We start from the raw sequence: 12,087 nt of genomic DNA, 5'->3' as shown, positions 1-12,087 counted from the left end.
TAGTTAAGATCTGTTTCCCAGTACAAATCTCTCATAGTACAGCCCTTCCCTCAGGCAAAGATCTCCCCCCAGTATAGATCTATCCCTATGTAAGGATCTCCCTCCCAGTACAGATCTCCCCAAGTACAACTCTCCCATAGTTCAGCTCTCCCCTTAAGCACAGATCTCCCACCAGTAGAAATTTCCCAAAAGTACAGATCTGCCCCCATTATAGATCTCTTCCAGAGTACATATCTTCCCTCAAGTACAGACCTTTCACCAGTACAGAGCTCCCCCTGTATACTGTAGATCTTTCCCAGTACAGCTCTTCAAGTATTGATTTCCTCCAGTAAAAATCTGCCCTCAGTAAAGATTTCCCCAAGTACAGATTGCCACCACTGCAGATCTCTCCAGGTACAGATGTGACCTCAGTACAGGTCTCCCCCAATAAAGATTTCCCCAGTATAAATCTCCCCCAAGTACAGATCTCCCCCAGTACATTACTCACCCCAGTATAGAGGTTTCCCCCCAAATACAGATCTCACCCCAGTACAGAGCTTTCCCCCAAGTACTGTCAGAAGTCAGCAGCTGGGATGACCAAATATATGATATATGTAGCTACACAAGGAAGCTGGGACCAAACAATGTGAAATTAAATAGATTTTTTAACAACAAGCAGAAAGACGTGCACACACCAGCAAATAGTGAACATAAACATTATTTGACTCACAACTAAAAAATTCCTAGGTAGCAGAAACCTAGCAAACTATGGGAAGCAAGGGTAACAGGGGCAATGCAAGAAAAAGGAGGAATTTGGACTGGGTACAGGAATAAGGCGAGTGGTAGTATGGGAACAGGATGCAAGGTTAGCTCAAAAGCAGGATGGGTCTGGCAGCAAGCAAGCTGACTGAGCTCCCTGCTGGTCAGATCCATGAGAAGGCGCAACACTTGAAGCTTACAGTTCCAGAATGTAGCATAGGTCCCAATGCTGGGATTCCAAAGGCAGCTTGAAGGCTTAACACCAAAGTCCTTGGTCCATACAGGTACCCTAATGCCAGGGTGTCCCATTGCAACTGGATAATGCTCATTTAGGTAGCTATAGACTGTCATGCATTTTAACTGCCACTCAGATCTACCCAGGGCATAGGTTACCCGACCTGGTTCCTGAATGCTCCATGGATCCCAGAGATATCACCTAGGTCAGGACAAGGTTCAAATGGAACTCTGCCCTTTCCAAGAAGATCTCTATCACTGGGGCTGTAAATGCAGGTGCAGCTCTCACATTCAAAGTGGGTATCTGGACCTCCTGGCTTTGACCCAGCAGAAGCAAATGGCTGCAAAAGGAACTCTGGACAGGCAACAATAAGGATCTTAGACCAGACCAGTAACCAATGCAAGCCACATGACAATGGATACCCAGAAGTAGTGTTGGGAGAATGGTTTGGTCCAAGCATAAGTTCAGGCCAAACATTGGCTGTTTGCCCATTCGGTGAACACTAGAATTGTCGAGCGAATTGTTCCCACAAGTGCCCACAATGCACTGCACACCAGAACATGCATTGGAAGCCCTGATTTAAATGAAGAAATGAAGGATTTGTCCAATCAAGGCACAGAACAATGTCAGAGCCATGATTGGAGAAAGTAATGATGACTGTGCCCAATCATGGTTCATTGCTCATAGATCCACCCAGCACTAGAAAAGGGTTCTTCCAAGAGCAGCCATTTGCAGTGTGATATTTGAGTGAAGATAGATAGAACAGGGCTCTGTTAATTGCTACTAGCGAGTTAGTGTGCTATAGTATGCTATTGTTGTTCTATTGTGAGTGTAGAGTGTTAGTATAGTGCGAATATAGTGATAGTGCAGTGTGAGTGTAGTGCAACCATTTATTTTTACTTTAGTGTCAGTTTAGTGTTTCAGGGCACAGGGCAGGTTACCTGCAGTATATTGAAGTGTGCCAGTGTAGAGTGATAGTGCAGGATTTTGAAGTGCATTAGTGCACGTTTACTATAGTATATTAAAGTGCGTTAGTGCACATTTACCGCAGTATATTGAAGTGCGTTAGTGCACATTTACTGCAGTATAGTAGTGCATTAGTGCACTGTTACTGCAGTATATTGAAGTGCGTTAGTGCACGTTTACTGTAGTGTATTGAAGCGTTTAAGTAGTGTAGTAGTGTCAGTTTAGCGTTTTAGGGCAGGTTACCTGCAGTATATTGAGGTGTGCCAGTGTAGAGTGTCAGGGCGGTTTTTACTGCAGTATAGTAGTGCGTTAGTGCACTTTTACTGCAGTATCTTGAAGTGCATTAGTGTATGTTTACTGCAGTATATTGACCTTCCACCATGCACATTTACTGCAGTATTTTGAAGTGCATTAGTGCACTTTTACTGCAGTATATTGAAGTGCATTGGTGCAGACAAATTTTTCTGCCCTAGCTGCTGCAGCGAAAAAAAAAAATACAGTCACTGCTACCCACATGCCCAGCGTCTAAATTCAAGCTTGCCAAATCTGCTGGCTTTACAACTCCTGCCTTTTCGTCTGAGGGATTCTGCCCTTTCTGTGAATTTTCAGAATGTGCTGTACCACAATGGCAGGTTCCCAGTGGCTGTTTCCTTGCACGTAGGCCATTCTTGCCCTGTACCATCACGTGGAGGCAATGTTGTGACATCATTAGGCAAGGCAGTCAGCCGCAAGATCCATGTTACTGCTGACACGTGGTCCAGCAAGCATGGTCAAGGACGCTATATGTTCACAGCACACTGGGTAACTCTGTTTGCAACTCCGAAGAATGCAGGACAGGACTTAGTGCTGCAGTTTGTTTTGCAGCCACATCTCTATACAGTTGGTGGTGATGATGCAAGATTTGTCAGCTCCACCTCTCCTCCTCCATACCCTCCTCTGCTGAATTGTCCTATGAATCAGTACCCCCTAAGCGTTCAAGGGGCTATTCAATGAGACAGTTTAAAAGACACCATGCAGTGCTTCAACTGGTCTGTCTAGGGGACAGGAGCCACACCGGAGCAGAGATTCTTTCAGCTCTGCAGGGGCAGGCCCAGAGGTGATTCACCCCACGCTAGCTGGAGCCAAGAATGATGGTGTGTGAAACTGGCACCTACCCTCCTGTCTGCTCTTAGACAGTAAAAGTTGAGACAAATGCCATGCCTGGCACATGTCCTCAATGTGGTGGTGCAGCGTTTCTTAAACAGGCACCCAGGGTTTGAAGTTCTGCTAAAAACTGTCCAGAAGAGTCTGTAGCTATTTTAGGTGGCCATACACAGCCAGTGCTCGGTTTGCTAAAACTTAGTAGAATTTCCACCTGCCCATAAACTGCCTGTTTTGTGACACACCTACCAGTTGGAACTCAACTTTGGCAATGCTGCAGTGGCCGTCAATGAGTACCTGTGTGAGTATGGCACAAGTATGGCTTTTTTTCCCCACGCCAATGACTGCTGAAAAAGAATGCATGCACTGTACTGTCAGCATTAAAGGAGGTGATAGGGATGGTGAGCCGTGACAATGCATGCATCAGTCACACAATCCCTGTTGTTTTCCTGCCGGAGCAGACTCTGCATGGCATTATGGAAAGGGCACTCACAGAAGAGCAGTGAGAGGAAGAGGAGGACTTCCTTTTCTCTCAAGGGCCGCTTTATGCAGACACCATTCTTGCAACACCACAGAACACACAAGAGGAGGAGGAGGAGGAGGATTCTGGCAGTTTTGGAGGCATTAAAGCAGAGGAAGACATATGTCAAACCTTAAGAGAAGGTTTTCTGTCCCCAGAACCCTTGGGAGTAGTATGTGGTTGGGAGGAGGCAATTACAGATATTGTAATCCTCAGTGACCCCGAGGACACTGCTTCTCATGCCTCAGCTAATCTGCGATGCGTGGGCTCCTTCATTTTTCAAAGTCTGCGAAAGGACCCAAAAATTTGTGGCCTCAAGGAGAAGGATCATTATTGGTTGGCAAACCCTTCTTGACCACCTTTACAAGGGGAAAGTCTAAGAACTCATCCCTTCCTCGCAGAGGGAGCAGAGGATGAAATATCTTGAGGACACCTTAACCACTTTACCACCGGAGGATTTTGCTGTCTTACGTCTGGGCCACTTTTTGCGATTCGGCACTGTGCGACTTTAACTGACAATTGCGCAGTCATGCAATGCCATACCCAAACGAAATTTACGTCCTTTTTTCCCCACAAACAGAGCTTTCTTTTGGTGGTATTTGATCACCTGTGCGACTTTTACTTTTTGCGCTATAAACAAAAAACCTAGCGACAATTTTGAAAAAATAATATTTTTCACATTTTTTTATATGAAATTCCCCCCCAAAAAAAATGTAAAAATCAAATTTAAAAAGGCCAATTTGTTTTCTGCTACATATTTTTGGTAAAAAAAAAAATCGCAGTAAGCGTATTTTGATTGGTTTGCGCAAAAGTTATTGCGTTTACTAACTATGGTTTTCTGTCGTTTTGGTGTTTTTTTTAACGAGTAATGGCGGCGATCTGCGATTTTTTTTGCGGGACTGCGACATTGCGGCGGACAGATCGGACCCTTGACTGACATTTTTGACACTTTTGGGGTTACCAGTGACATTACTACAGTAATCAGTGCTATAAATATGCACTGTTACTGTAAAAATGACACTGGCAGGGAAGGGGTTAATTTTATTGGAGAGGGAGGGGTTAATGTATGCCTGGTGCTTACTGACATGTGTGGGGGGAGGTGACTGACCGTGACACAGGGACAGATCGCAGGTTCAGCTATGCTGAACCCTGCAATCTGACCCTGCCTGTCACTTAGGAGATCCGCCCGCTTTGTTTACACAAGCGGGTGGATCTCCAGACTCGATTCCCCGACGATCGGGGAAGAGCAGCAGCGATCGCCGCTGCTCCTACACTGGCCCGACTCCCGCTGTGACTGAATACAGCGGGAGCGAGCCTCCGGCGGCGCGCGCGTGCCGCCGAGAAGGGGGAGTGTCTGGGGACATAGGAGAGGAGTTTATGTAATGCCTTACCAGACTCTGCTAGGTTACAGTCTCATGGAAAGGCTAGTTTTGAGGTTTTGTTGGTCAAGAGAGGAGCAAAGGAGAAGGGGGCCACCTCAGTGATGCATTTTAAATTATTTTTAGTCCTCGGCGCCCAGGTCAGCTTTAACATCCCATTGGCAGCATCTGCATCATATGGTAGAAGATCATCAAGGGGCGAAAACAGACATGGAGAGCTTTCCAGTTTATGATCTACTGGGTTACTGGGTCATGAAAATATACCACTGGCCAGAACTTACTCAGTGTGCAATTGAGCTGCTGGGCTGCACTGCATCCAGCGTGCTTTCCAAACCAGCATTCTGTGCTGGAGGATTTGTTACAAACTTTTTTTTCATTGAAATATGTCCCCTAGGGCAGTACCTAGACCCCCATACTCTTTGTATGCCCACTAACTTGCATCTAAGTCCATCTAAAATTGGCACATTTGATTTTTCCAGTTCGGGTTCCACATACTTCAATGGAGTTTGTTATTTGGCTGCAAACTTTGGTGATGTTTCGAGACTTCTGTCAGGAACCCAACAGAGGGGTGTTTGGCCCATCTCTACCCAGAAGCCTCAGACCCATCAGCAGGCATGAGCTTAACCCAGTAAGTCCAGCTGGGCAGCAAGTCAGGAATTGGCATAGTCCAGCTGGGCAGCAAGTTGGGAATCGGCATAGTCTGGCTGTACAGCGGCCTAGAAATCAGCATAGTTTGGCTGGGCAACTGCCTGGGAATTAGCATAGTCCAGCTGGGCAGCAGGCAGCAGGTCACAGCAGACAGTGGTTTACCAGAGGCAGACTTAGCAGGTCACCAGAAGCAGGCTTGGAAGAGGACAGTAGGTAACTAAAGGCAGGCTTTGTGAGGGAACCAAAAACCCCGGTTGGGTATCTCCGTCAAGAAACTGCTTCCTAATCTCTGGAACATGAGGCCCATGAATCCGGCTATAGTTACCCCAAGAACTAGACTACCAGTTTTGGAGGACCCTCCATGGATATGTAGCCAGGCAGGTTCTGCCAGAGCATTGCATCTCCCCGTCATCTCCGCCTCCACAGCCATCATCTCCGCCCCTCTGCAGCCATCATCATCTGCCGAGTCTCTATTGTCTCCTTGGCTGAGTCTCCTCCTCTTCTACTTCCTGTACCGCAGACAGCGGTCATAGAGGAGAGGGGGAATTACAATTACATCTACTGCCATCTGGTGGCAGTAGATGTAATTGCAGTAACGCAGCCGAAAGTAGCGGCAGCGCCGTTACAGGGAGAGAATGAATAATCTGATAGATTACTCGTTACCCTCAAAAGTAACTGCGTTAAGTAACGGGCGTTTACTTTAACGCAGTTACTTCCATCACTGCCCACACAGTACCACAAACAAATTGTCCGGAACAGAGCGTTACTCACCCAGCCAACCTCTGCCTCTCTCGTAGCAATCCCACAGCAATCCAGGGCCAACAAAGTCATATCCCTACAGAGAGCATTCTGATGTCTCTCTAAATATTTCTGCTCTGCATGCCATTGCAGAGCCCGATACTGATTGTCTAGCTCTATCTCCTGCTGGACCAGCCTGTCCAACTGGGATACGCATTGCTCCTGGGGCCGCTCTCCCAGGAATGCCATCCGCAACTCCCGTTGGTAACTGGCCCGTTGCCCTGGGGTTGGAAAGCACTTGCCTCAGTATATACCAGCAAGCTGGAGGGCTCTAAGCCAGAGCTCCACCCAAATATGCTGCCTGAGCTCCAGGTATTGATCCGCAGACACCGTCCTGGGGTATACTGAAAGGGCAATCTGCAGCACCCCCTCGAAATCTGATGCCAGGTCCAAAAGTGTACTTATTCTTCATAATGTTACGTTTTTGTGCAACAGTTTAAAAACAAAAGAAAGACTTTCAGTTCTGATTGGCTGTTGGAGCTCACTGCACTGCACTTGGCATATTTTTTGTGCCTGGCACTGCTTTGTTGACTAAGTCCATAAAATGCTATATATACACACACACACACATATATATATATATATATATATATTGTAAGGGATTAGCTCGGTGGTAGGCGTGGATGACCCCTTTGGGGGTGCGTTTTCACAGAGAGATAGCCGAGCAGAGGTTGAAAACAATAGTTTGGTTTATTAGGTCAATTTTCTTCATACCAGTGCATGCAGCAAAAACATCAAAATAAAATAAAAGACAAAATAAATCCTTGCCTCTGTGGGCGGCTACCTTCTCACGCTGGAACCTACCTAAGAAGTCTTTCCAACCTACTGTTGGGCCGACACTGCTGATCCTACAGCAGACACTCAAATGTCCATTTGTTTGCTTTTCACACAGCACAAACATTGTCCATTGAACATGTCCCTTTGTTTCTTTCACATCAACACATGTTCATTTATAACAGGATCCTTTACTCTTCAGATTCTTCACATTGAACACAGTTCATTTAACAGGTCCCTTTACTCTTCACACTCTTCACATGGATAACTTGGTCTTCTCACCTTTGAGACGTCTTCACTCGTGGTTACCCTCCTTAGCTTCACATCGCTGTAGGGGGTCTTCTCCCATGCTCACCAGCTTGTCGGGAGGCACACATCCGACTGTCCCCCTCTCCCAGCCCACACGGCGACAGGCGGCAGCAGTCCTTCTCCCATGCCCACACGGCGTCGGGAGGTACACGTATGTCTGTCCTCCTCTCCCAGCCTACACGGCGACAGGAGGCAGCACTCAATAGATTTTCTCTGGACAAATTATAGAGGCCTTGATCTCCTCATTCTGAACAGCTGAATGGTTTTCAACTTCCTGCTGGCTCTTTTTGCAGCCAACACCCTATAGTATCAGTGAACTTTTCAAAGCAGGTGGGAATGTGTCTCCTCTCAGTGACTACATTCCCAGATTTACCTGACTTCCTGTCACATACCCCCCCCTCTTGTTTCAACCCTAGGGTTGGGACACATATTTCCAGGCACGCATGTGTCAGGCACTGCTGACTCACTGATAAGCCTCCTATTATCCTCAAGCTTCCGGATGAAACTGTTTCTGTCATCTTCACTGACAGATTTCTCATAAATGCCACACAGTTTGTCTCTCATCTCATATACACATTCTTCAACTGCATTTTTGGCATAATTTTGCTCCTTCTCGTTTCTGTCATCTTCATTGACAGCTTTCTCATAAATGTCAGACAGCTTGTCCCTCATAACCGTCTGTCCAATCCACCATGGAGGACCGTGATCCATAGGCAACTCAATTGGGCTAGTCTTAAGGTCTTCAACATTCTTAAGACGCCTCTCTCTGCAATCCATAAATGTTTTCCACAAAACTTTGAGAACCTTTGCTTCACTAAGCTTTGTTCCAAGTAGGGACTCTTGACATCCCTCTGTGACTTGAGTTGCCTCTCCATACAGCTGTACACAATCATTGACTTTTTGTTGTAAAAGGGAATGATCTTCCTTCTTGAGCTTTGCTTGCTCTAAGATGCTGTGCAGAGGATTTTCCAATTGAGACAACAGGCTGTCACACATTTCTTCAAAGTGACCCCTGTTCCTTTTCCCAGAGATATCAATATCATTCAAACATTTCATATTCATAGGCAGATCTGAAGCATTTGCACTCATCAACTTCTTAAACTTTTCGCCCTCCTGAGCGAGTCGCAGTAAAGGCCTACTATTTGATTTGATATTCAGTTTATATTTCTTGCCAAACTCTTCACAGAAGTAGCCAACCAGAACATCATCAACTTTCCTTCCACCAACATAGGGGTTAAAGGCAACAACACAGTTGAACCCAGCGATCTGGGTGGTATCCATTATAGACCTCCTCTCTGCATCAGTGAAGAAGCATGGAACTGCAACACATTCTTTTACAGGTTTCTTCAATGCACTTTCTGCTGAACTATTTGACCGCTCAAGGTCACCTAGTTCTTTTTCTCTATCTGAATTCCACACGGAATGCATCTCAAGATCACAATCAAACTTCTGCCACCCGTATTTCACCAGTTCCATTTTGGAAACACTCCCTGAAAGGCACTTATTCATTTGCTTCACGTTTTCACCAACAGCCTTAGTTTTCTCCACTAGGTTTTCAGCCTGAACTGAGAAATCACCACATTTCTTACTCAGCTCCTTTGTTTGCTGAAGTTCTAATGATACATTTTCCAATGCTTGAAGTTTTTGAAGGAACGGTTTATTCCAAAGGGGTGATTCAAGCCACATGTCGTCACATTTCTGAGGCTCACTCAGGACAGACCCCAAAACACTGATCCTTTTAAAAACTGCATCAGGCACACTATCCCCTCTTTGGGACAGATCCTCTGTTGCCTGGAATTCCTCTTCCAGTTCCTGCAACGGAATCTTCATCTCTTCTACTTGCTGTTCTAAGGTTCGCTTAGACTTTTCTAGCTCCTGAACGCTTTTCACAACATCATCCTTGGAGCTGACCAATTCTTCCATTTCTGTACGCAGCTGTTTAACACTTTCTAGTTCAGCCTTACACTCTAGAGCTTCCTCCAAAGAGCGAGCCAAGAACAGGGCTTTGCTCTCGTTATCACGCACCTCCGTTTCTGCACGTGCGCGTTCTTCTGCATATTTTGCAGACACAGTCTTCTCTTCACCAAGCATCTGATCAAACTTCTTTTTCACATCTTCAACACACTGTAATGAACCAACGCTTTCTTCCATGCGTTTTTTCATATCCGCTATCTGAGCTTGCAATGTTGCGACTTGCTCTGATAGGTTTTTCTTTGCTTCCGCCTCCTCTTTTAATTGTTCCAGGAAGCCATTTTTCTCATCTTCCATTTGTTTGAGCTTTGTGCTAAAACTCAGCCTTTGACACCTCTCTTCCTGTAAGAGTTCCTGCGTGTCTTGCAGCTGCGATTCCAAGATAGAAAAATCTTCCGCAATTTCTCTAGATTTTCTGTCTGCTTGAGAAAGCTGATTTGTAACATTGTCCAACTCAACCTGCAGTCGGTTTGCCTTCTCTGACAGCTTAGCACACAATCGGTCACCTTCTGACACCTTGACTTGCGATTCCAGAAGCTGTGCCTCTACTTTTTCCCTCTTATGTTCACAATCTCCTTTTCCCTGCATAAGAGCCTTCACCTCATTGGCTAGTTTCTGGGAATGAGACTGTAATTCTGCCACACAGGCTTCTTTCTCCTTTAACTGCTGCTGGAAACGTTGGGCTTCACCTTTCCAACTTTCACAGTCTGCACGTAATTCATCTACCACATTGCTCAAAGTGGTGAGCTCATACACAGTACTCAGTAATTTAGCCTCTCTTTCACTTTTCTCGTTGTCGCTGAGAGACAATGTCGCTTTCAGAGCAACATTCTGTTCCTGCGACTCCTGCAGGTCTAGTTTTGTAACTTCCAAACACTGAAGACTTTTTTCCAGCTGATTACGCAACTCCAACATTTCACACATACTTTGCTTCTGCAAAGTCTGAATTTCAATTTCCTTTTCCATGAGGATGGTATCTTTCTCCTTTATAGTGTCTTGACATTTTTGCAACTCGACCAAAAGAAGAGCAGTGGATTCTTCCCACTGTAACACATGAGACTTGAGTAGTTCATTCATTTCCTGCAAGTTTCTATGCTCCATTTTAAGCAATTCCAAGGCTTGTTCCTTTTCTTCCATTTTCCGTTGCAAGGCATCCAACTCAGCCCTGCACACATACTCTGTTTCCTCCAAACCGATGGCCTCCATTGGCTGCTGGCGTCTCTGTTTCCAGCCTGCCATGCTCTCTTGATGAGCCTTTTGTTGAGCTGCAAAGCTCCGTTGTTTCAGCATCTCCCCCATTTTGGGTTTACTTTTCATCTGAGCACACTGCGTCTCCATAGCAGTTTCATCAGTGTTGCTAGGGACAACAACCTTCCTCTTTAGTAGACTCTCTTTAGGCATGGATGGGGCTGGTTCAGACGGTAACATCCCCTCCATCCATAGAATCCGGTCTCTCATTTCATCTATCTTTGCATTTTTCAGGCGTTTGGATCGCCCCATCTTCAATAACTCCACAAATTTTTCACAGTCCAGCAAAAAATTTTCAGACCACTGTCTCTTTAACACATGTAGTTTTTCTCTCTCTTGCAAGATCTCTTTTCCTGCACACACAGTTTGTGCAGTCACTTGCACCAGACACAACAAAGTTCATCAAATAATTTTGAGACCGCTGTCTCTTTAAAACACTTTTTTTTTTTTTCTGTCAGGATCTTCTCTCCTGCACACATAGATTGTGCAATCTCATGCACCAGATAAAGTTCATCAAACATTTGCACTTCCTTGCAGGGATCTCTGCTTATGCCCACTGCATACCTCCACCATATGTAAGGGATTAGCTCGGTGGTAGGCGTGGATGACCCCTTTGGGGGTGCGTTTTCACAGAGAGATAGCCGAGCAGAGGTTGAAAACAATAGTTTGGTTTATTAGGTCAATTTTCTTCATACCAGTGCATGCAGCAAAAACATCAAAATAAAATAAAAGACAAAATAAATCCTTGCCTCTGTGGGCGGCTACCTTCTCACGCTGGAACCTACCTAAGAAGTCTTTCCAACCTACTGTTGGGCCGACACTGCTGATCCTACAGCAGACACTCAAATGTCCATTTGTTTGCTTTTCACACAGCACAAACATTGTCCATTGAACATGTCCCTTTGTTTCTTTCACATCAACACATGTTCATTTATAACAGGATCCTTTACTCTTCAGATTCTTCACATTGAACACAGTTCATTTAACAGGTCCCTTTACTCTTCACACTCTTCACATGGAACACTTGGTCTTCTCACCTTTGAGACGTCTTCACTCGTGGTTACCCTCCTTAGCTTCACATCGCTGTAGGGGGTCTTCTCCCATGCTCACCAGCTTGTCGGGAGGCACACATCCGACTGTCCCCCTCTCCCAGCCCACACGGCGACAGGCGGCAGCAGTCCTTCTCCCATGCCCACACGGCGTCGGGAGGTACACGTATGTCTGTCCTCCTCTCCCAGCCTACACGGCGACAGGAGGCAGCACTCAATAGATTTTCTCTGGACAAATTATAGAGGCCTTGATCTCCTCATTCTGAACAGCTGAATGGTTTTCAACTTCCTGCTGGCTCTTTTTGCAGCCAA

The sequence above is a fragment of the Pelophylax lessonae genome (assembly GCF_965119305.1).
Source record: "Pelophylax lessonae genome assembly, chromosome: 5".
Taxonomy (NCBI): Eukaryota; Metazoa; Chordata; class Amphibia; order Anura; family Ranidae; genus Pelophylax; species Pelophylax lessonae.
The sequence above is the reverse complement of the archived record's forward strand: the minus strand, read 5'-3'. Positions refer to the sequence as shown.